The sequence below is a fragment of the Phodopus roborovskii genome, unplaced genomic scaffold, assembly GCF_943737965.1.
Source record: "Phodopus roborovskii unplaced genomic scaffold, PHOROB, whole genome shotgun sequence".
NCBI classification, from domain to species: Eukaryota; Metazoa; Chordata; class Mammalia; order Rodentia; family Cricetidae; genus Phodopus; species Phodopus roborovskii.
The window spans coordinates 10,487,839-10,514,263 of NW_026125278.1; positions in this window are offsets into that span (position 1 = coordinate 10,487,839).

Sequence of the window (26,425 nt, forward strand, 5' to 3'; positions counted from 1 at the left end):
TAATAATAAAGCACTGTTGGCCAATAGGAAAGGAGATAGGAGGGACTAGGAGACAAGGAGGAAATAGGAAGTAGTAAGGAGGGGTCAAGATGGAGAGTCTGAAGAAAGCAGTATGCCACCGGCTCCCCGGTAAGAAAAATACATAGATCAGCAGAAATGGGTTAATAATTAAGGCAGAGCTAGCCAATAAGAAACAAGTAACCAGGCCAACAGCATTGTATCAAATACAGAGTCTCTGTGTATTATTTGGGGCTGGCAGGGCAGCAGGACAAGACCGGGCGGTGGCAGGCGGAAAACCCATACTCCTTACACAAGTTAGCATGGTTAATGCAAACTTAATCCTCAAAAACGTCATCAGAAAAAAATAAATTTCAGTATCCATCATGTGGTCATTACCACATTACCACATTCACCAGATACTAATGGTGTGGAAATGTATTGCAGTCCTCCCCTACCCTGCATATACCCAAGGCTTGCATTCATTCCCTACTTACGTAGTCACCAGGAACTCAAGATTGTTCTCAAATAATTATAAATTTAGTATGTCCTATGAAATCTGGGCTCAATGGGAAGCAAATCATTGGACTCTGATTTCTTATCCAAAGCTCATTTCATTACTTTCTCATTGCCTATTATCAGTAGCTCATCGTTTTCAGGTGCCATCTGAAGACATCTTCTTCCAGATCTTAGCAAATCTTAGGGTCTACAGTATAACTGATTTTGTTTAAGCACTCTTCTATTATAGAGTAACTTAGAGTGTCTTAGGTTTACCAGAGTATGATTGACAATAAAACAACACTGACCAGTCACATTAATCTGAAGAAATCAATAACTTCAGAATATTCTGTATACTTGGGTTTTAAAGTGAAACACTGTGTCTTCACTTTGCTATACTTATGCAAGAATAATCAATGTCAACAGTCACTGGAGGGTTTCATTTTTGACTTGTGATACAAAGTGCAAGTTGTCTAGTTGAGACACAGTGACTTCCAAGCATCTTAGAGCGATTTTGTTCCTACATTTCTTCCTCCATTTCCAATCTAGAAGAAAGTTCCTTAACCAACAGTCGTGGTTTTCGGTCAAATAAGTGAATGTGGAGATGGAAAACAAGCAGACAAAACAGTAAATGGTTTCTAAGCACGTAATGGCCAACAGCTAACACAGCGTCACATGAGAAATGTGTCACATCACATGAGGAATGCATCCAAGGTTGTGCTAGCTGCAGAACCACTGTTGACCTTATGACTTCTCCATGCCACTTTGTACCCAAATGTGATCACCTTAGGAAAAGCTACCAAGAAAGCCCTTCCTGAAAACAACTGTGCTCATGACAAACTATTGTTTGTTACACAATACAAAGTTTTCACTATGTATTTGGAGTTTTCTGCTCTTATGGGAACATTTTTTAATTAGAGGATAAAACCCTTAATGTTTCTGACCATAACCCTCAGCATGTATGTAATTAGCATCAATTTCACATTGTGTTGTGCTGGAATGTTTGATTTGAAAATATGGCTATTTGAGTTGCTGGCTTGAGTTTCACCAAAGGGGAAACCATTAAAGGAACTTTGGTTGGGGACATAGACATGCATTTGCTTCTGTCATTTTGTGTTATGCATTTACGTGAAATGATGTCCTAAGTGTTGACATTTGTAAACTTGGAAGAATAGAAGGTTGAATATGCTCCACATCCTGCTCTAGGGAATAATTAGCTAACACTCAGGTTTTATGTAGAAATAAAGGCACCTATTTGCCCCATCAGTGTGAAAATGTAGCTTCTTATATAAATGACAGGGCTGGAGAAATGGATAACGGGATAAGAGTGCTTTCTATTCTTGCACAAGCTCCTGATTGTACTCATAGCACTTGCATTAAGTAGTTCAATAACATCTGAAACTACACTTCCAGGGTACCCTTCATACTCTTTTGGCCTCCTCAGGTTTCTATATACACATTAGGCATATGTACTTATGCAGGTATGTATACACACACACACACACACACACACACCTTTAACAAATGACTTACAGCAATATATGTAAACCAAGTAATTGTTTCAAAATAAATTTCTGCATAATATGTCATCATTAAATGTTTAACTTCATGCCAATTTTATACACCTATATGTCAGAAATAATATATTTTATACTATAATTTTCAGGTGACAAAGGGAAAGTTTGAGATACTCTGATGTAGAGTTCCCTTTTAGTTTTTCCCTACTCTTTCACCTGAAGATAGTATCTGCTCCCATAATGACACTTTTTGTCTCTTGCAAAGCGTTGGCTATTTAAATGCATACGGAATTCATCAAATGCTGATGGATGTTACAATTTGCCCTCTACTTCAGTTTACTTCCCCAGCAGAGCTTTTAACCATATTCAATGAAGTATCTATCAAATCTTACACTTCTCTTCTTCAGTCCTTCACAGTGTTGGCTGTGGCTTTTCACAGACATGAATATTTGATGAATAAAGAGAGTCATAGCTCAATTGCCTGTTTGTGGTCAGTGTGAGCAAGTGCTAAGCTTCGAAAAAGGATGTACAACAACTCACTTGTATTATGGACAGGCATAAGGTGGCTTACTCAGACAGCCAAGAATATGCCATGTGGAGTTAATGAAGGCAAAATACAGTACTTCCAGGGGTCATGTTAGGCCTGAAGCCTATCACACTTTATTAGTTAAATAAGAGGCTATGCTACATCCTAAGTTTTCAAACCAGCACAGAATTTGGGCTATTACTCCTAGGTTTGAGTTAATTTTGTTTAACTTTTAAAGGAGATATTTAATTTCCCTCAAACCTCAGTAGCTTTTATCTTCTATGCTCAGGTGTTAAGATGACAAAATTTGTATGGGACTGGAGAGACGGCTTAGTCAGAATGTCTTTGTCTTGTAATTATGAGAACCTGAGTTCATTTCCCCCAGAACTGGTGTAGAGATCTAGGCATGGAGACAAGTGTGATGTCTCAGCAGGTGAAAGGTGCTGTCAGCCAAATTAAGATTGAGAGCCTGAGTTTCATACAGAGGACCACATGGTAGAAAGAGAGATGCAACTCTTGCAAGGTGTTTGGTAACCTGTATATGCACAATGTAGCACACACCTCCTCTATGTCCCCCCCCAAAATAAATGTTTAAAGAACACCTAGCATGGTGGTCTGTTCCTACGATCCCAGCACTGACGAGGTGAAAACAGAGGCTCCCTGGTTCTACCAGTCTAGCCTACTTTGTGATCCACATGCCAAGTAGAAAATTTGATTCAAAGTAAGTTATTAGGTGTTGATGAAAACACCACTCAAGTTTGTCCTCTGGCCCACACACACACATGTTCCCACACATACAAACACCCACCCACATATTCAGCAACATGGTTAGTATTTGGAAAATACACCAGAGGAATTAGAGACTTAGAGAAATGTTTTAAGAGCACTGTAAGTACTGTCCTTTCTTTCCACACATGACTTCTACTGTTGCTACATTTTAGAAAAAGTAACATGTGGACAGCATCTTGGAGAAGGTAATCTTGTTCCACTTTCTTGACGTAAAACACTTTATTTAAAATATGTCAGCATTAGAAGGGTTGCCTGTTGTGTCATTTATTTATTTATTACATCATTTGACAAAGTAAACACGGACTATTGCGTGGTTATTTTGTACTTTGAGGGAAAGTCCACTGCATCTTCATTTATGTATTTTGTACTTTTATTCAACACTGGCCTTTGTGAACCTTTTAGTTGCTTAGCTGTTTCTATATTCCTTCAAAAATGTTCATGAGATTAAAGAATTTTTCATACTTTTTTCTTATTTTCTGTCATGGGAATATTTTCCAGCTTTATCATTATGCATCCCTTATCTGTTCCTAGAACCAGCCATTTCTACAAGGAATCATGACTCCTTTAATTGAAGAATTGTATTAAAAACAAAGGTTCTGTAATTTTATTAATGAGATTTCCTGGATTCTAGACCATTTCAGATGTTAGATAAACAAAATATTACATGGGTATTACATATGCTATGTTGTTACATTCCATATTAGTATAAACACATATGTTATATACATTTACATATAATAAGAAATTTGTCAAGGTATATGAAGAAAATTTGTTATAATGAAGATAAAGACAGAGTAATCTTGAAAATCAAGGATAATTATTTTTAAAAATTATATGTTTCATACATATTACATGAAATAAAAAATGATATTGTGATATGTAGGATATCTATGTACATTATGTATCTCATATAACTGTACATACATAAAGGACAAAAGTATATTACAAAATTTCATACAATGAAATGCCAGTCAATTACCACTTAAATTGTTCTAGCAATCTTCCCTTGCTAAAAGGTAGTGGTAATATCCTAACATCTGTTGCCAGTTTAATGAGATATGCAGTTCTAATCTGTGTAGAATGGCTTTGAAGTCATTGGACTGTACCTTTATGAAAACTGACTTCATAAACTAGAGTACATTACTTCTCTGTAGTTTTACTTGTTGACTTTTCACAAAATAGCTGCCTCAGGTCTACCAAGCTGCATTCACACCTTGATTTCTCCTTCTGCAATAAAACTGTTTTCTTCTTTATAATATGGTTACATTCATCCACATTCATTCTGCATTCTAGATATTGGTAGTAGAACCTCCCAAAATAGTTTGTAATTTGTGAAAATTTCCTTAACTAAGCAATTGTCATCATATGCCCCATATATCTCTTTTATATTTATTTTTATTCTGTGTGTCTGTGTCCATGTGTGAGTGTATACAAAAAACAGAGGTACCCAAGGAAGCCAGGGCCACTGAACACTCTGGAGCAAGAGTTACAGGTGGTTGAAAGCTGTACCCCATGTGGGAGCTGGAAACCAAACTAGGTCCTCTGGAAGAGCTACATCCTCTTAGCCATTGAATCATCTCTCCAGCATCTTAGATATTTCTTCAAGAGAAAAGAAAATAAGAGACATCACCTTTTCAGACAGAGCTTTGGCTTGGTTCTTTCAGATCATGAGGCTCTAATACATGGGTGGTAATTGAAGATAACTCTGACAAGCCAGACCACTAGGAGCTTGACCAATCACAGTGCCATGTGAAATTCATGAGAATCTGTGTAGCTGCCTTCTTGTGTTGATGATTTTTGGATATCCATAGAAAATACAGTTATCGAAAAAATTTTTGAGATCTTTCCTGGGGACACTAAGTTTTCTTGTGAAGCACAGTGACTGATTTAATCACTGACAGAAGTCTGAGTATTTTAAACTTCATGTACTTGGAAATTGGCCATAATACTTTATTCTACAAACAGAGTTATTTAACATTCATGGAAAGTAAAAGCTGGCTGAACATCGCAAAGCAAGTTGCAAAATGTAGTCAATCTCTTAGTGAATTTTACCTCTTTTATTATTCCATGGTCGTCAGCCTGTGTAGGTCCTAGACATGGAGATGGTGCCCTGATGATTTTCTCTTATTCCTGCATTAAACTATTGGCACAAAGGTCACATTTGTATGTTCTGTATCTTTGATTTTCAGAGATTTCAGAAAGGCAAAAATGTCTACAAACTTTACATTAAAAACAAAAAAAGGGGAAAGAAAGTCTGTACATTTAGGAATGAAAACAAACAGACATGTAGAGGAAGATGACGGCTCATTGCTTATTGGCATTCACTATGGCAGCATGAAGACCTTATTCACATACCTATCACCCTCATGATAAACCTGTTAAAAATGCCTGCAAATGGAGCACTGGTGGGCAGAGTAATACAGACCCTGAATGTCCATCAGCTAACCTAAATCTTCTAGTTCAATGATATACCCTGTCTCAAGGGAGTAAGATGAATCATGGTACAGGAAGTACCTGGACATAGTCCTCTGCCTTCTACATTGTGTATAAACACAGTTAGATGCATGCAGTGTACACACACCTACACACAGAGACAAATACACACATGCACACATACATAAGTGTAAAGACAGAAACACACAGAGGCACATACCCAAATGTGTGTTATCATACACACACACCCAAATACAAATACACACAAATACTCGTACACACAAAATAAATACCCACACATGTTAGTTTGTAAGTCATATACTGCATACAGAGAATAACTGTGAGAGCTCTTAATCAAAATGCCATCCAGTACAATATGTAGCAGACTCTACAGTGGAACTAAATAGCTGTGCCCCTCAATTATAACGTTATAAAGTCAATTTGCATTTTATCCTTTAGCATTTAGAAGCAAATACATCTTACCACACCTTCCCTTTTGCATCAACCACACTTGAGTGTTAGGACAATGAGGTGGGCCATCAGTTGATACAAAAAGTTATGACAATTATCTAGTCCACTTGAAACAGGAATATCCATTTTCCCAAATTTAGACTAAGTACACCTGTATTATTTAGGTCTCATAGTCAAGGATAAATCATCTGGACAGTTTATGATAATGCTTCAACTATCTGTGAGCATCTGTACATAAATAGACGTGGCTTTCTTAGTCATCATTGCCTACTTACAAGTCTGCCTCCCATGCCAAAGAGTGAGGTCATGTGGTTTTAGTGTATAGGCAATTTCTAATTTAATAAGTTTCTAGTTTAGAGTAGGAGAGACAGAATTATACAGACAGTTCCTGGTATCCACTGAAAAATCCTTAAGATATATGTATGATGTATTCGTGTGGATTTTTGTATTTTAAATTTGGCATTTTGGACTTCCCTCTTCCAAAAGTGAGTAAGAAGTAACCAATCAAAGCCCTGTAAGGGGTATACCTGCCTCCTTGTAAGTAATTAATATCATGAATTTCCCTAATTAGAGTAGTTTGTTGCGTAATTATCTCATTCAGTGACTGTCAACCTTGGGATGGCAGTGAGGGTGGTGGTAGGGAGGGCTCAAACAACACTTTCACAGACATAGCTTATCACTATCTTGATATCAGATATTTCCATTATGTTACATAGCAGTGGCAGAATTACAGTTATGAAGTAGCAACAAAAATAATTTCATGGTTTGGGTCACAAAACATGTGGAACTGTATTAAAGGGGTCACAGAAGTAGGAAATTGAGGAACACTGATTTAGTTTGATAAATGTAAATAAAACTACATTGTCACAAGAATGAGAAGATAAGATAGAAAGAATTAACTTCTGGTCTGATGTGCATTGCCAAGGTATTTGTCTTGTTGTTTAAGAACACAAATTATGTGCAAGTGGTTTTGAACTAAAACAGAAGGAATAACATGTATGTAAACATTCTACAAGATAATGATTTGGAAACTGAAGAAAGCATAACAGTTAAGTATAGTGAGATAGTTCTGTGGCACTGACCACGCCCATTGGGGGGTGGAGCCATGGGCGGAGTGACCTGTGGAAGGAGGTCGGAGGGGGCCAGGAAAGGCGCTCTCTTTCTGGCATGACTTGGACAGGAGAGGATCGGGTTGAATTTCCTGGTGTTTATCTGTCTAGGTTGTAAGTTATTTCTCCCTGAATAAATTATTCAGCCTATTTGTTTATCCTGATCCTTATTTACCGCGATAGTTAAGAGCCTTTACTTCTATGGGATTTGAACACCCACATCATTATCTAGCCCTCAGAAGTCTGTACTCCAGTTTGAAGTGATTTTAAGCCCTCTCTGGCCTCCTGCAAGCAACCATACTCAGCTGTGTATATCCACATGCAGGCAGGCCAGGCAGGCATGAATAAACTTAAAGAAAAAGAAGTCTTTTTAAAGGAGCAAAGATAAGAGAAGAGAGGATTTGAAGGGATAGAAAGACAGAAAGGAAATGATTACATTTTAATTAAAAATAATGTATTTGCAAATGAATAAAATTATCTAAACAGTTAAAAATATATAATGAGTATAGAGTATTATGGAATATAATTTGTCAGCATACATATTATGGGTTATTAAAACATTCGAATATTTTCAACAATAGAATTTACAGAAACGATACTAAAATTATCAAACTATTTCACTTAGCTCAAATATTATAAATATATCCGTAAAATACAAAATATTCTGTCAGAATATTGGCATTGTGAATTGTGTGTGATGCATTACTAAATTGCATAAATATATGTTATTCTATTTTCCTTCCAAATACATTCAAATACCTTCATCCCAGAAAATGTGATAAGTCAAAGAGTTCATGTCTGGAGCCTGTCTTGACCTCTGCTATATTGCCAACATGCAGGATTAAGGCACACATGTGGATATTAACGAGAAGAGAGTAAATGATGAAGCAGACAAGAAAGGGATCCCTTTATAAGACAGGCAACCATTTTTTTTCTTTAAGAAGTAATCTGTCCCCATTACATTTGTAGACAGAGAAATATGTATGTTAAACATGTTGGAAATTCTGTCAGAATATGGGATTTTGTCTAATCTGCTGTATGAACATATATCATTTTATGAGTTCCTGACTTGTTCAGGTTTGTCTATGATTTCTCCCCCTAAAGCTTTCCTTATTAATGTCTATTTTAACAATAAATCATCTGAAGTGTCTGAATACACTGGTTTGGAATTCTGGAGTCATCCTTTAGACCATCTCATCTTAATTTTCAGTTAGTTAAGAAATGTTGCACTAAAGACCAAGACAACTTACACATATGTAAATATCCATCTACTATATATTAATGATTGGGTAATACAATAAGGAGAGTATTTTGTGTGTATATATATAACTGGTCAGTAAGATTCTGCTGACACTTTGCTACATAGCATGTTATAAAACATTGAATTCAGGGCCTATTGTACTTAGCTTAGATACTTGTAATATAGAGATAAAAAGAAAAATATTTTACCTGGTTGTCTTTGACCTCTGTTCATCGTCTTTGCCTTCACTGCCACCACCCTGGAAGCAACTCCTGCTACAGCTCCCTAGCATTGCAGGACAATTTCATGGGCAAGGCCCTTTTTGTTACTCACTTTATTATGTTCTTATGGACCTTAGCTTGTCAATGAAAGATATAGCAGATAAAAGAAGTGACTGTGTTACCAGCCAGGTCGTTCTACTCTCCCCATGAATCCTACTCCTGAGACTATGGCTATTGTCTGGGCATCAGCTGCTGGGTGATTACGCAGGATGCCTCCACCTAGTCTACTCTCTCTTTATGCTTTTTAAAAATCTTGTTTGTATCAGTTGAGTTCAGTGTCTGGAATAAAGCTTTCTGACCCCAGCATCTATCAGATTCTCAGGTTATGATCCCAGGACCCTTGATTTTTCCACATCATCAAGATTTGTATTTAGTAATTCTTTGTGAAATCAAATGACTATATGTCCATCTTTGAGTTTCAAGAGGTCTGAGACAGAGTCTGTACAGTTCTTTCTTATATCTCCAGGTCTACATAGTCAACACACACACAAAATGTATTTATAATGGAATAATGAAAGAACATGTAAGGCACAATTGAAGTGTTTGTGATAAATCGGTGTGGAAATTGATGTGGTATTTCAGTAAGTTAAAAAAAAATAAAGGAGTTTATGGGGAGTTGGGGGAGGTACTGGAAGGGGAGGGGCAAGTGTGGTCAGGGTGTAATGTGTGAGAGAAGAATAAAATAAAACCTTGATAAGCAGGGAGACCTCAAGTTTAGTTATCTGCTAAGATGGTTTATAGGTACCCACTATACATATCTTATAGGCAGACTGTTCATTAAAGAAATATTTTACTCAAAGCCCATTTCCTCTGGTAACAATTAGTGTTGATACTTACATTTGTTACACCCTAACCTTAAGCTTATGGATTACAAATGACAGCCACTTCAGGCATCTTGAAGCCTGACTGTAACTTTGCTAGCATACATCTCATGACCCTTGTTCAACCAGTAAATTGAAGTTTTATGTCCCTTGAGTTAAATTGAAATAAACTGGAAAATAGAGTTTTCTACACTATTAGCACTAACCTATCTAATCTTTTGGACAAGGGATTCACCTTAGTTCTATTATCTCATCCAGGAGCAGCTGTAAATCTTACCTATTTGCTCATCTTCTAACAATTCCCAGAGGTGTCATTGGCATCCACTGGCCAGAACCACTCAACACTCAATTTTACCTGCACTAAAATGATAAATTACCCCTTTGCATTTATAATTTAACTTTTTTGTGTTTCTCAAGGCATGGGGCATTGGACTAATATTTTATCTAATGAATATAACTAGTTGTGCAATATCTCAAATTATGTTGTTAGATAGGAGGGAGATTGAAGATGAATCCAGACATACTTTAGTCTTCATAGAAAATCAGTTTTATTATTAGTGTCACCAAATGAACTCAATTAAAGGATTTAAAAGACGGCCACAATAACCAGCCAATCACATCTCATGGTCTGTGGAGTAATGCCTAGTGGGAATGTTTCAAGGATAAGCACTGAATTTGTGACTCACATTGACTGACACTAAAGCTTTGGATGCTTAGCATCAATTGTTCTTTGGGCTGAGCTGTCTGTTCAATAAACAACTGAATGATAATCTGGTAGGATTTTACACACTAACTCTCAATGCTTAGCACAGTGCTGGGTGCAGATTCGGTATGTCTAGTTAACATTATATTAACTAATAAAATCTACCCTGACATATAATACGATTCTTTTAGAATTTCTGCCGGCATATTTACATTTTGAGCAACTTTCTTTTAGTACCTCAAGTTCACCGTCATGCCATATCCCCTACAGAAAGGTTTTCTCATAGTCATAGAGCAAATGTAATACACCAAAACTATAGCATCTAACACAATGATCACCCATATTTTAGCTTTACCAACAAAATGCATTTTTGCATCAAAAGTCTGGATCTATTGGTCTTGGTATTATGTTTTTGATTATCTTGAAATCGGATTTTATTTAACTCATTTTAATGTAAAAATATTTTAATGAGAGATAGCAAACTAATCAAGAGGAAGCAAAAGCAGAGATTGGCCTTTGCATTTAGCTGAAGGCAGTATTTTCCTGTTATTTTATTGTCATCTTGAAATGTCAAACACTGTGACTTCATCATTATTTGATAGATGTTTTTATACCATTGATGGGAGATGCCATTCTCATTCTGATTAATGAATAAAGCACTGGCCAATAGGGAAGCAAGAGAGGAGGGACTAGGAGACAAGGAGGAAAGAGGAAGGAGTAAGGAGGAGTCAAGATGGAGAGTCTGGAGAAAACAGAACCGACATTCTCCTGCTCTCGGTAAACCACGTGGAAATACATAGAAATGGGTTAATACTTAAGACAGAGCTAGCCGATAAGAAACTAGTAACAGGCCAACAGCATCATATCAAATTCAGAGTCTCTATATTTATTGGGGCTGACACGACAGCGTACAAGACCAGCAGTGGGAGGAAAAAACCCTACTCCTTCCATACCATCAATATTCACAAGTGCTACAGGACAGTATTTTCTAGATATAACTGGGAAGCTGATCCCATGAAACATCAACCATATAGTGACTAAATGAAGTCTGCATGCGACAGCACCAGTTGACAAAAAACATACATGGAAAAATTTTTACAAAGTTCTACCAAAAGTCGAAGAGCCGCAGGCAAGCAATGGCCTCTGAAAGGGGGTATCAGTTTTCTCCAGGGACAAGTCCTAGATAGGTTATCCAGTCTCAAGTGGTTAGCCATAAACACATGTACATACACACACATGTGGACATGTGTGCATACACATATATAAATAATGATTAAAAAGAGGCTTCCCATCCAAGCTACACCCATAAAGTCTTAACAATATAAGAACAAAGACGAGAACAATAGGCACAGAGACATGGAAGGGGGAAATCTCATGGGGTTCCACACCTACACAAAGAACTACTGGCAGCTCAACATTTCTGAGCAAAAGAAAAAATCATCTTCTCTAGGAAAGAGTCTCCAATTGGTTATTCAATACCAAATGATCAGTCATGAAATCAAATAACCACTAGTTATATCCTATGGATTGAACAGGTTGTGATTACACATTTTCGTTTTAAGGTGGGGGTATATGGGTACGGTTGGAGGTAGGAAAAGTAAGAGAGAAATGATGTAGTTATATGCTAATATCCATAAAAAGAAGAACTTGCAAGGAAGCTGGAAGAGAGCAGGGGAAGAACTGGATGGTGAAGAAGGAATGCCTGAAAGGATTTAGTATAGTGCTCTTATATTAAATTCTCAAAACAAAAATAAACACAACAACCTCTCCCTAAAGATGGAAGAACAGCTTTTCCAATAGACTGCTATTCCCTTTGATTCAGTTTTTCAAATTTAACTTTGTTCCATAGAAAATCACTTGTCATTGGGTTTCAATACCATAATCCATAAACATGTCACCAACTTTATTTAGTGATTATGTTTTGATATCCCATAACCATACCTCTGAAAAGCATGATTGTATATATGTTCTTTTGAGTGTGTGTGTGTGTGTGTGTGTGTGTGTACATGCATGTGTATGCATTCTTGTGTGACTATGTGTAATATGAGTATGACATTTAAGTGTGTGCCTATGTATGGGTGTACATGTGTGTCTGCCCATAAGGGAGTGTGTGTCTGCTTGTGTGTGCACACATGCATGAGCACGCATGTGTGAAGGCATGTACGTGGGAGTGATAAGTTTCCAATCCTTCATTGGGAATTTTGAAGACACATTGAATCTCTCACTACTTTTATGTCATTTTATTCATTTCAGGATTTTGTGAAAAGTTCTCACATGGTGTGGCTTAGAATTTTCTTTTCATAGTGAATTCTGATGATTTGTACTTTGGATTTTTGATGTCTCATGATTGTGAGCTTCGCTTCTATGTTGCAGTTTTCTTGAATGCCATTTAATGTCTGGGAATTCCTAGAAGCTTATATTTGTATGGACGAAGATAGGCCAAACCTCCATGGAATAAAATTCAAAATAGAACAAATGTGTCCTCATTTACTTTATGCATTAAACATTTTTTCTCCAAATATTTCAGGAAAAGAAAGTTTTTTAAAAATTAATGACTTGGGTATTTTAAAATAATGTTCTTTAGTTACTTATATTAATTTTTCATATTTAACAATTTAAAAATCTTTGGAGATCTTAGTCCTTTATAAATTTCTCTTTGTTTTTTTTTTCTTTCTCTTATGAAATGTGATAAAATATTTTTTAATGCTAACCAATTCATATTTCATGATTTTAACATAAACTAAGCATCCTTAAATTTCAAATAAACAAATTGGCGCATCAAGTTGAGGTAGGACTGAGCTCTCTCCCCTACATTCAGGCCAAGGGGATAATACAGCACTAGGACCAGGTTCCCAGAAGCCAGCTAAGCACCAGGGACAGGGCCTGACCTCACTGCCAGGAGCCTCACAACAAACAAAGCTACAGAAATGTTTGTTCAAGGCCCTGCTGTTTTCTGAGTGCAGACAGAGGAGTGGATGGGGAGGGCTGTAGATGGGAGATGGCAGGGCGGAGCAGGAGGGGAAGACGAAGGGAACAATGTGGTCCACACGTGAAATAAATGAAATAGTGTTAATTTAGTAAAATTAGGAAAATACTGGAACAGGCAGTCTTATCAGTTTTACAAAGAGATCAGTCCACTCTGACGTATGCTGATATTAACTATTATGGTGATGGCCATGTTCACCAACATAAAGCATCTGTTCCCTGGGATATGGAAAGAAAAGGTTTTATTTTCAAAAGAAAAGTGAAAAAAATATTAGCAATACAAGTTTCTGATTTTTAGATCATTGTAATTAACACAGAGAAAAAATATTTTTTCAAGACAAATGACAGATACTCAATTACCTTGGAATAGATGGGCCTATGTGAGGAGTAACACTATTTAAAAGTGATAAAGTAATACCATTTATGAACAACCCTCAATAAAGACATCTGGAGTTAAACTCAACAGGCATACAAAGGAGTGTTGATTGTGCATGGGGGCCCAAGGGTTTACACATCTGCGAATCTCATGCTGATTGCTACCTCTGAGTCCTTCACCCCTGCAGTATCATGTTAATAGCATCATAGAAATGCTGTCCCTGTTGGTGAAGTGGAAATCTTAGCTCCATTGTTCATGGATTGTAGGCATTTTTTCCTTCAGTATCTAGAACTGCACACATTCTATTCAATCTGATTTTCTCAGAACCGGTTTCTCACTTGAGAGTTCAAGAATGCAACTGCCCAGACTTTCTCCCGAGCCATATTTAAAGTCAATAACATTTAAACAACCTTCAGGTCCCTTCTTAACTTAGGGCCAAAGCTATATTGCAGCTGTAGCCAAATAGTCACACAAGACAGACAGACAGACAGACAGACAGACACACACACACACAAACACTTCTAATCTCAGACTCTTCACAGAAACATGTGATTTTCATGCTATAACCTACAGATAGGAAACCCTGAATTGTTATCTGCTTATTTGATGAACACTAAAATCCTATTGCAGGCACATTTCCCTAGAAAGCTAGGACGAGCTATATGCAACTGCATTATCTCTCACACAGCATTGCAACACACAGTGTGCTATGAAGCAATGGGCCTCTCAAGATTACAAATAAAGAAATCCATTTTTAAGAAAGAGCCAGAGGGAATAAAAACTAAGACTACAGTTGCACAGATCCCATGTGATGAAGCCCAAACAGACAAAGGTGAAGAAGCTACCGTGAGGAGACCAAGTATTCTCTCTACCCTGCGTTGACATTTTCTTTCTTATTCAGGGAGAAATAACTTACAACCTAGACAGATGAACACCAGAAAATTCAACCCGATCCTCTCCTGTCCGAGTCATGCCAGAAAGAGAGAGCGCCTTCCTGGCCCCCTCCGACCTCCTTCCTCAGGTCACCTCCGCCCATCGCTCCACCCCCCAATGGGCGTGGTCAGTGCTACAGAAGGACTACCTCACTACAATGGTACTTTTTATTCCTGGAAAATCAAGAATCGCCTTTTATTTGAACTAAAATGTAAACCTTAAAAATATATGTGGTTTGCCTCTTCTTTACTGTTTAGCTTTGCCTACGAGAGAGACTACTACTTAATATGTGCTCGGGGAACATTAAAATAATGAACAAAGAAAAAAACACGAAAGAAGAAAGATTCACAGTCAAAGTGATATGTCGGATTTCCTTTAATAACAGCAGAAGAAGCACATCATGGATATCGGCTTTTTTTTACAAAGTATGAATAGTAAATTATGAATAAATCTCCTCTTATGCAGGATTCTCCATTCACTAAAAGCAAATATAAGATATGTTTAAAGAGAAAAAACAAAGTAGACAAGAAAGACTCAGCTATTAGGACTGAGGCATTTTGCTTTTCCTGACAATGCAGGATTTGTTAATATTTGTGAAGTAAGCTTCGAAGAAAAAGTAGGTATCTGCTCTCCATTTTCTCCATTAGAGCAGAAAAAAAGAGAGAGGAGTGTGTGTGTGTGTGTGTGTGTGTGTGTGTGCGTGCTCTTAGTCTTGGGGCTCAATAGATGGTGCACCCATTAAGAGTGCCATTACTTTTTCAGGAAATGGGAGTCCAAGCACTTCTGTTGGGTGCGTCACTACTGTGTGGGATAATTTTTTTGTTTACTGTGAAGATATGTCTCTGCCACGACAGTTCATGATTTGTTCAATGAAGACCCGAACCCCAATAAGCTGGAGAGGATAGGCAGGACTTCTGGGCAGATATAGGTACTCTGGGAAGAAATCAGAGAGGTATATATTTGCCAGAGAGTAAGAGTGGAAACTGGATGTATGAAGGTGAGGTACTGAGCCATGTGGCAGAACACAGAGTAATATAAACAGGCTAATTTAACTTTTACAAAATAGTTGGGGACAAACCTAAGCTAAGGCCAAGATTTCATAATTAATAAATAGTTTCCATGTCGTTATTCAGGTACCGATGATTCAAAGAAAGTCTGGCTACATTTGGTGTCCAGTGTGGAGGCACAGATATCCAAGTGTAGAACCCATGAGAAGCTAGTGTACTGCTCATCAGGAGACTAGATGGAAACACCTGCTGCACAGTGGACACAGCCATTTCCCAGGCTGGGACGGGCAATCTCAGCTGGCATGAGGATCAATGCTCAGAGACCAGAGAAGTGCAGAGCCAGCCCTGTGCCTTGTGCTAAGCAGAGACTCAAAGGAGTCTGCAGTGGCACAGAAGGGCTTTGCAAAATTTTCTTGAGGACATGGTTCACAGAAAGCCAGGTGCAAAACAAGAAAACCTCTGAACAGGCATTGCATGCTTGAAACTGTGCTTAGGTGCTAAAGAAAGAAAATAAAACGGGTATAGACAATCATAGAAAAAATAGCTAGAAAATAATAAAGTCTTTAAAGAGGCAGTATTGCAGAGTCCCGAAGGGTGTCCCTTGGGTCTCAGGGAAAGTAATACGACATCAACAACACAGGCATCAGGAACAAGTTAAAACAGGAAGGGGTAAGCCTTATATAACCCCTCAACACTTCCCCAGAGGAGGAGATCCGCATCTGCTGACATGATGCGGTAGCTGTCCATAGTTCCAAATATCAGGAGATATCTACTGCGTATGCTCTTCGCCAGCTGTAGGGCCCATTAAGGCTTAGTTATTCCACAAGAGAGCAAAGTAACTTTAAAAAAAATAAGACACATAAGGCTGGGAAATATCATAACATGGGGAATTTGGACCCTATATGGTGCCTTATCATTTCTGAATACTAATGAACAAAAAGCAACAGCTACTAAGAGACATTGGAATGTGTAAATCCTGCTAAATTGAACTATTCTATATATTTTAAGGGTGTCTTAACTTCAGAACAGGAATTCAGGAAATGTTTTTTTTGGAGGGGGGGTTATGCATTTTTTCCCCCAGGAAACAAAACGTTATGGATTCTTTCAAAATTAATAAAGATCCAGATTTAACCAGTGGAGAGCTGAAAATCTTGGTTGCCTACATGAAAAAGGAACCCAACAAAACCTACAAGATAGATGATGCATATGCTTACCCCTCTGCATGGTAACCACTATGAAATTAGATGATACATGATAAATTGTGTTAGCTACATATTCCTCATGACATTATTAAATGCTGTTCTTTCATGTGGCATGGATAAAGATTTATATCACTGTTTGGTTACATTTGTAGTCCAAATGGACTTATAAAATTGACAGATGCCTTTTATCTGCCCAAACATAAGACAGAAAATCATCTTTAACTGACTTTTAGTTACCACACATTAAAACTTTTAATATCTTTAAAAGTTTGTGTGTTTTCAGAAAAGAAAAAGGACAAGACACCAATGGAGAAACGTAGCTCTGGTGACCCAGCATCTCCGAATGCCTCTGTTACAGTTTCCTCAAAAATCGGCATCCAGAACAACTTCAAAGTGGCTAGCTAAAATGGTCCAGCATCTCATACTACTCCAGCCAGAACTTCAGGTAAGTACTTCACTGTCCCATCATATACAGAATGACAGCCAATGATACTCTCCTGGGACTTGACTATTATTCAAACTTTCTCAGAGTCCCCTAAAGATGCCATCAACACAAGGCAGCAGGAGGTAGCTTTAAGAAAACAATGCCCACATTCCCAAGAAGTGAGGTTGGTGGGCTATAGATATTTGTTATTGTTTAGGAGGTTAGATGCAAGTTGTTATCAATAACAGTCAGGGGAGAAACCAAACAAAGGATGTTGAATTAAGGGATTATTTTCTTCCTTTTTCTGTTCTCTATCCTTCTTTCTCTCCCGTCTAATGGAAAAAAGGCAAAAATACAGGAATGATATGATAAAATGGCACATAATTGAATTCTACTTTTAAACTAAAAGGGAATTGCTAATCTTGCATATTTCACATTGGTATTGATCTCGGTATATTGACACAAATTTACTATATATATAATGTTTCTATTTCTTGTTTAAGGTAATATGCCTATGCAGCTCATTTAAAAATGTAATGTAAAGTCCTAGTTCTTGAAAGTTATTATTACAACTGTTTAGGAAAATTAAGAAAGGTGGATTAGTAGTCATCTATAACAATAAAACCTGTAATTGTGTTATGCATGTTTTCAAGGTTAAATGGAGATATTTTAGATATATAGATAGATGGATGGATGGATGGATAGATAAATAGATAGATAGATAGACAGACAGATGGTCTTCAAACACTTCAGATGTATATAGAATATGGCATTTACAATGTTTTAATGATATATAGCTTTTCATGCCAGTGAGATATAGTTTGTTCCTATCTGTCCTAGAACATGCTTTGTAGACCAGGCTGGCCTTGAGATCTTCCCGCCCAAGTGCTGGGACTAAAAGCATGTGCCACCACTGCATGTCTTAATTTAAGTTTCAAGCGATAGTTGACGTCCCCCCCCCCCCTGCTCATGATTGCTAAAACCACAGGGACAGCTGACTCAAGCCAGTGGGAGCTCATAGACTCTAGACTGACAGCTAGGGATCCTACATGGGATTGAACTAAGCCCTTTGAATGTGAGTAAGAGTCATGTAGCTTGATCTGTTGGGGGCTGTGCCTGGCAGTGGCTCAGGACTTTTATGAGTCTATTCCCTATGGTGGGATATCTTGCTCAACCTTGATACATGAGGGAAGGTTGTGGTCTACCTTAACATGGTATGCTAGACTGTGTTGACTCCTCAAGGGGAGGGCTTGCCTCTTCAGAGGATGAGGAAGGTAAGGGGGCAGGAGAAGGCAAGGTAGGGGCACTGGGGCTACTATGTAAAACAATTTCAATTAAAAATTTTTTTGCAAAAAAAAAAAAAAAAGAAAGAAAAAAACAGAGCTAGTTGGAAACAAGGTTAAGCTAAGCCAAAGCTTTCATATTTTAAAAGCAGACACCTCTGTATCATTAGTCAGCAACTGGCAGTCCAAAGGAAGTCTGACTACAAACTACCTTGTAATTCCAGTTCCAAGAGATCTGATGTCCACTTTTGGTGTTTGTAGGCCCAAACACACACATGACATTCCTTCACACAGATGTACAAACACACACATATGTAAGATATTTTTAAGGGCCTGTAGATAAAGTTCATGGTTCAAATGATCTTGCTGCCAAGTTTGTGGACCTTGCTTCGATCCTGGAGACCCATAAGGTGGAAGGAGAGATAACTCCCTCAGGAATTGTTCTCTTAACTCTACATGCACACTTCAATGAGCAATAACAACAAAGATATCATGGTCTCAGAATTTGTCTGTGTAAACTGCAAATTGTGCTATAAATGTTAGCAATTTGTACTAGTGTTACATATTTTGCATACTTTACCGTCAGTTATTTTATACATGTTAAGTTTATATGGACATGTGTAAATATGTATGCATGTGTGCATTTGTGTAATTGCTCTAGGAGACCATCCTTCAAATGTTCTTCAGCTACATACTAACCAATGATCATGGGAAGAGGCTTTTCCTTGAGCAAGGGATCTCCATCTGGCTCTCCAGGGTGCTATGATTATTAAGAGGCATAATGTATGAGGGCATTATATTCCAATGTGGTGTGATACATAGTGAGAGTCATGACTGGAATGGCTACGTAGAATTCTTTAAATTAACTTGTCTAGATGGAACAAAGTGAACATCAGTATTCTAAAGAAAATCGCCTATCCAGGTAGAAATATAATGTGTTAGAATGCTCTTAAAAGTGTCTGTATGTATTCTTACACATTGGATTTCATAACTTTGTAAAATAAACTATCATTTAACTGCACATACTACAGAATTTTATTAAAACAAAAGTTAGGGCAAAAACATAAAAGAGGTTAAATAAAGATATTTGTGTGTGTGCCCAAAACCCAATTATGAAAGACAAAAATAATTTAATATGTAGTCAAAGTTGGTGCTTCCAAAAGACCTAGACACAAAACTGTTTTTCCTTCAAGTCCTAGAAAGTATATTCAGCTATTCGTTCATCTGGAATGTGTTTTCACAAGCAAACACAGACAGATGTGTTTACTAATGGCCCTTGTTCGTCCTTGTTCTCAGAGCACTCATTTTTCCATGACTGATGAAGTTTTGTTTTGCACTTTCATATTCTGTAGACACCGTGCACATGCACAGTTATTATGCTTTCAGCCAGGCAATACATTACGTTAAATAGCCACTGGCATATATCACAATTTCATTAGATGCCTTTCTTGTAATAGCAACAAAATGTATCTATTGGGGAATATGTGAACACCCCTCTCTGTGCATCAGTCTCCCCTAAAGAGAGATGTGTGCAACTATAAGACCTTAAACTACAAACAAGAAAGGGAATTTACTGTCAAATGCTACAGTAATGTCAGTGTGTGTGTGTGTGTGTGTGTGTGTGTGTGTGTGTACGCACACACCTATGCACACATGCACATTTTCATGTGTACGTGTGTGCATTTAAGTATGTTCCTGCATGTGCATTTCTGTGGATGCATGGGTTTACAGTATCCCCAAGACTCTGGTAAATAACTATAACACAAAGAGAGAAGCTATCATTTTTCATTACTGTTATTAACATTCCACAGCCTTCTTCATTGATATCTCATGTCCAAAGTCTAGGAACAAGCTTCCCCACACACACTTTCAGTGGCACTGGTTCCATGATTTGTACATACTGCAACATGCTCTGTGTGCAACTATAGGTTTCTTAAAACAGCATCTTTGTTTCCTATTGAAGATTGTTAATTTGTTTCTTGTGGGCTAAATGCAGACCATTATACATCAGCTCATTATCTAATGCAGAATAAGGATAATAGGAACATGGCAATCAATAGTCATTTTTTCCCCTCTGGTTTCTTTTGACTACAAGTCATAATTGAAAAGGTGGCACATAGAACAAACAGCCCAATATGTATACAATTTGTGTTTTGGGGACCATTACAGTGGAAATTTGGTGACACTGCATTATCACTATACCAATGTCATCGCTGTTTGGGGGGGAACTCTTCTCTAAGAGCCACTTCAGTTACTTTACTACAAATACCAGTTGAAAACCAACTACTAGCTACCTATTTCCTTTGCACTAAAACTATCCCTCTTAGAGGGAAGCGCCTTGAGGCTCAGACAAGTAAACTAGTGCTTGAAGCTGGTCACAAGATCCACATGCTGCTTCCAGAGCAGCAATACTTTCTAGGGAGAGAAGACTCCCACTGGAAAAGCTGCCTGCAAGTCCTTCTGGGAGCTCCCTGGATGTAGGTTTCGAGCTGGGGTGAGCTGTTTGGTGATATATTTCCTTAGAACCGTCTAGAGTACCGTAAGTACTCCCTCACTAAGATTACAGTAAGTAACACTAATAAACTTACTGGTCGACTTGAGTGGACACATTTATTTTGTCTGTCATTGTCCACCTGTCTAGGCTGGATAGACATTGGTTCTGTGAATTGGTTCCCAAGAAATGTCTCATCCCACAACCTCTCTCCCACTCACATCTTCTACCTACACAGTTGCTATTACTTTGGGATTACTTGCTGTTAAGGCCTACAGGGAATATAAAGAGTTGTCCTAAATCAAGAAATTGTAGAAAAATATTTATCTGCATATTTTTCCTTAATATGTCATACTTTTTTCTGAGTTAAGACAATAGTTAAGTATACATTCAGCCAAGTTATTTTTCCAAAGAATAGGAAATGAGAAATTACATTCGTTTAGTAGAACTCTGTCAAGAAAGTAAAAAGTTTTTGGAGGGCTGATGTTAAAAGCCCCCAGTAAAAGCTGTCTTTTCCTAAGTTCATCCAGAGCCCTTCACTCGCTGATGTTTAATGACTGGCACATTTCCACAAATTATTCCATATTTACAGTAAAGCTAAAGATGAATGAACTGAGGTTTGCAAGTTCTCAGAAGTCATTTGTGTTGGTTACATTTTAGTTTGGGTTCCATCATAAAAATACATTTGTTTCATAGTTAGAGGGAAGAGGGTTATACGATTGAAGCAAACCTGAAAACATATTAAGAATCTGTCAAATAAATTCTTCAGGTAAATTCACTTTAGTTTGTTGTCTGCACTACTTACTATCCGTAGGAAGATAGCGCTATAACCCTCTAGAGGACAGGAAGTACCTTGCATTACACAGTAGGTTTTCAATGCTCAGAAAGAATTTCCTGAAGGGTACATTTTACAAGTGAAAAGGTCCCAGGAGTTTTAAATGGGCTAATAAGTGATTACTCTGACCTCCAAATACAACCCTGATTAATGAATTTCCAAGTAGCCATTCTCACATCTCTCTCTCTCTAGACATGACATTTACACCCAGATAACAACTTACTTAAAAGTTTTTCCAGAACTTAGATGAACAAAAGACAGGACAAGAAAGGACTTTCATTTCCGTATTTATCTTTTTAAAAATAGTTATTGCCAGTTTGAACAATGGCTACTCTGTTTGCCTACCTAGTCCTACTCTAACAGTAGCTTATCCATTATTTATAGGACACATTAGGATACTTTGAGTATGGACAGTGCTACAGAAAACCAATTCTCCTCTCCTTACTGTGTTAATCCTGGATTAAAATTAATGAATTTTATAGCAGAAAGAAAATGAAATAATGCATAAAGCTAATATGACAAATGCAATGGAATTCAGAAAATTAATTTTTAATACTCTGATTTTGTAACTCCTTGCTTGAGTATGATGCTATGTCTGCTTTTATTCTGTTATTTCTACAAATCTTGTGGTTAAAAGTCATTACAGGCTATGCTCTGTCTTCACAAGACTAGCAGTAGGGAAGTGTCCAAAAATGAAATGTGAATTTAATCACAGCAATGAATCAGACTGACTCAATCTTTGCAACTCCCCTTGTTCTTGCAATATCTGTGTTCTTCACAGTCCTGTCTGACCACTTCATGCTCATGACACAAAACATGACATTATTTTACAGCATTGGAAGCATGGAACATGTGACAAAAATCTAAGCCCATGAAGTCTGTATTGTATAGGACACCAAGACTAGCAATAACACATTTATATTATTTTACAGTATGTTACAGCATTTACCAGAATAGAACAATGTTATTTGCAAATAAGTCATCGAATTTTAAGATACAAAATATGTTCTCTGACTACTAAAGGAAAATTTAGAAATCCAAACTGGAAAGAACACCAATAAATCTTAAAACACTTAATAATGTGTTAACTTGTATTCTTCCACTTTTGAAACTTATTTTTACTCCTTCTTTAAAAATGCCACACATGTATACAATGTGTCATGATCATATCCACCACATACTCTCCAACCCAGCAAAGACCTCTATCAAAACTTCTCTGCAATTCAGTGTCCTCCTTAGCTATTTACTTTTAACAATTCAGTCCAGTTAGTATTGTCTATATTTGCATGTGCCTGCAGTCCTCCACTAGTACATAAGGAAACTACCAGTGTCCACATTCCTAAAGAAAGATGACTCTACTTCCTTTGGGAACCAAAACTGCCCATAATATCTCCTCAAGTAGAGGTGGAGCCTTGGGAGTCCCTCCCTGATCTATACTGGTGTTCATAATTAGCTTGATCTTGTGCATATCTTGTGTAGGTCAACACATATGCTATCAGTTCATGTCCTTCATGTCATGCTCAGAAGATAGCATTTCACATAACTCCTCTTCCTCATCTTCTGGCTAATTAATTCTTTCTGTCTGTTTACATGATTTCCTTTGTATCTGGGGAGTTTAGGCAGTTAATAAAGATATTTTGTCTACTCAGTAGACACGCAGCCACTTGTTTTCAGCTCTTTGAACAATAATATATCTGTGTTAACCACATATAACAATAAAAATCTTCACTAAACAAGTTTGGGAACAGCACAAATCTACAGATGTAGGCATAAATACTTAGAAGGCAGTTTGGCAATATGATCCTTTAGGAAAACAACTTTGGTAGATTCTCTCCTTTAGTCTACAATCCCCATAGCCATGGTTTTTGAGCAAATGTTGAGCATCAGACATTAATTCCCTTCATTAGAGAGGGATTTGGTTCTAATCAAGTTATCCCCAATAAACAATCTTGCCACTATTGCACCAGTGAGAACATCATCATTAGAGAAAAAGGTGCAGTGATGGAAAAGGGCATTGAATTTTTGCCCAGCACCTCACATAGCAAGTCAGCCCACACATGAGTCTTACAACACAAATGTACATATGTGAGGAGGAGGAGGAAAGAGAGAAACAGAGATACAGAGGGAGGAAGTTTAGTGGATAGGGATGTGGAGGAATTTCTGACTGGAGCTGGGGATGAGAGAATATGATCAAAGTACACTAAATGCAATTCTCAAATAAATAAAAAGATTTTTCTTAAAGAAATCTGAAACAAGGAAGATACTAAGAGAGACATCCATGGTCTTCTGGAAAAGAGAAAAGGGACAAGAGCTCCTGAACAAATTGGGAGCAAGGAGGAATGAAGGAGGGGAGTAGGAGAAAAAGGAGGAGAGAAGAGGATGGGGGAGGAGAACATGAGGGATCTGGATAACTAAGTCGGGAGATGAATGGAGGAGAGCAAGAGAAGACATATCTTGATAGAGGGAGCCATTATAGGTTTAAGGAGAAATCTGTCACTGGGGAAATGTTCTGAGATCCACAATGATGACCCCAACTAAAAATCTAAGCAATAGTGGAGAGGCTACCTTAAATTCCCCTCTCTATAATGAGGCTACCTTATATAGCTTCTTAGAGCCCTCATCCAGTAGCTGATGGAAACAGAAGCAGACACTCACAGCTAAACACTGAGCCAAATTCTTGAAATCCAGTTGCAGAGAGGGAGGAGTGATGAGCTATGGGGTCAAGACCAGGCTGGAGAAACCCACAGAAATAGCTGACTTAAACAAGTTGGAGCTCACGAACCCCAGTTTGAAATCTGGGGAACCAACATGAGACCGAACTAGGCCCCCTAAACATGAGTGTCAGCTAGGTGGCCAGGGCAGTGTATGGGACTTCTGACAGTGGAACCAGTATTTATCCCTTGCGCACAAATGGACTTTTGGGAGCCCATTCCCCCATGAGGGATATTCTCCCAGCCTAGATACATGGGGGATATCCTAGGCCCTGCTCCAAATGACTTAACAGACTTTGATGATTCCCCCATGGAAGGCCTGATCCTCAATGGGGAGTGGATGGAGGATGGGATGAGGAGTTGGTGGGGGGCAGGGCAGGATAAGAGGGCAAGGGAATTGGGATTGATGTATAAAATAAGATTGTTTCTAATTTAAATAAAATTTATAAAACATAACAAAATACAAATCTGAAATTTCATTTCAATGTGTACTAACTACATTGCAAATGAAAATTTACGATACAAGAGAGCTAAATCTTCAGATTTCAAGCTTGTGAAACATTGCTTATGGTCAATCTCAGACCTATGGACACTCTTACAATAACCTCAAAGAAAAATTCATGGGAAGATTCAACTAACAGATAAAGCAAATGTCCATCATGAAATCACAAAACATACACTAGTAATTTATTATCTTTCCTAAATCATATGGCAAGAATAGTCAAGTCCATCAGAACTGCATGTTAATTTCAGCCCTCATATCTGAAATGTTTTCTTCTCCCTCATGTCATCACAGTAAAAGCCTCATATTTTGAATGAAGACTATATAGTACACACTTCTATTTTATCGATGTGAACCACTTTTCAGTTCATCTGTATACCTCTTGACCCTCTGGTTTTGATTCTTGTCTAAAATGATCTGGGAAAAATGAGCTACAATGCAGTCACTCTGTAGGGAGTAGAAAGCAGTTACATGTGTTTTTAATGCATTCTGTTTGAACAAGAAGTTTTGCTTAGCACTTGATCATTTAAGGTAAGACATTGCCTTAATGGATGGAGATGTGGCTCCTGAGCCATCAGTCACTTAGCAAAACATAAGAGGGTTACAGAGTCCTGGGACAGGTCATATACACAGCCTCCTAGACCATTTAAACAGCTAAAAGTAAATTACCTTGAAAGAAACTACCATACCAGAGAGTCAGCAGAGTATCATTGCTAAGAGCAAAGACTATAGATTAGCTGCTTCGGTAGACATTGTGCCATTCAATAACTTGTGGCTTTTGTCAAAATGTTTTATCTTCATATAGAGGACAGAACTGGGTACCAACTTACATTGTTAAGATTGTTACATGATACCACACACATAAAAGGCTCACAGAAATGGCTGTCATGTGGCTTGGTTAACATTAGTTTATTGAGTCCATCTAAGTAGTACTCTATGTGCAATGGAGAAGGAAGAACATGAAAGATAACTGAAGGAAATACCTTGGCAAGTTAAATATAACTCAGCATGCCACACACTGATCCTTCACACACTGATTCACAGTAATTCAGTGGAAAATGAACACAATGTAATAGTGTCTAACTCAAATTGAAAAAAAAAACTAATATTTTGGCTGAGACAACATGAATAAATAATTTTCAAGATAAGCACAAAATTTAAATATTTAATCAGAGATTTTTTTTGGGGGGGTGAATGAGGAAAAGGAGATTCTAATGGGGTAGATGTAAAGGCAACAGGAATTTTAAATGCCCTGTTCACAGAGCAATCCAAGCACTTTCTCATAGTTCAT